The sequence below is a fragment of the Sinocyclocheilus grahami genome, unplaced genomic scaffold (assembly GCF_001515645.1).
Source record: "Sinocyclocheilus grahami isolate Dianchi unplaced genomic scaffold, SAMN03320097.WGS_v1.1 scaffold79.1, whole genome shotgun sequence".
NCBI lineage: Eukaryota > Metazoa > Chordata > Actinopteri > Cypriniformes > Cyprinidae > Sinocyclocheilus > Sinocyclocheilus grahami.
In genome coordinates, this window is record NW_015505258.1 from 598,930 (window position 1) to 599,843 (window position 914).

Genomic DNA, 914 nt, shown 5'->3' on the forward strand with positions numbered 1-914 from the left:
TAACAAATTACATGATTCGTCTAGTAGCGATCTCCGCTCGTGAAAAGCGCTGCCCTGTCCGTTTGAACGCCGCCCAGCAGGGACGCAGAGCGGGCATGAGAAACGAGATGCGTGGCCGCGATCACTTCACTGGTGCTCACCTCATCATCACCGTGACCGCTGCTGTTAAATATTCTTCACTTCTTTTGTTTGTCCGACACCGAGGTGCACCATGAGTGACGGGTCCGCATCCCGCCACGACCCTCGCACTCTGCCAACTCGATGTGCTTTCATTTTCATTTTTATTTGTAATAAACACCTCTCTGAGACCTGTTTTTGTCAGATCTCCACTGTTTTTGTTCGATCAGTTATATTTTAGTTGCATGTGCATTTTTTAAAATTTATTTAAACCTCCATTAACCCTTAAATGCATGTTTCGCCAATCATTATATTCGGGTCTTTAGCGACCCGGACCTATACAGCACGGATGGATCTTCCTTTAACTGCTGCAATAGCAAAAAACGCTCTTGATATTTTAAGAACAATAACAGAAGAATAAAATGAAGCATATTTCGTTACCTTTTGAAACTTAAAGGGTTCAATTTGAGCAGATGATTTTACCATCGCTGTCATCGTCAGAGAGCACTTCCACAGTACATTCAGCATCTGCCTCATATTTCACGATCTCAGCTATATTCTCAAAACATTGAAAAATTCTCATTTTCAATGACTTCATATTCAATATTTTGATCACTGGCAGCTTATTCATCACATCCAGCATCAAATGACAGTGACATTTATATTTCATTGCGTATAGTAATATAGCTCTGCAGTAAAGCCATTCAAACCACTTCAATTTCTGATGATATTCCTTTGTTTTATGCCTGCAGTAATTATGAGTGAAACGTCACGTCATTATTGTGTATCAAACAGTG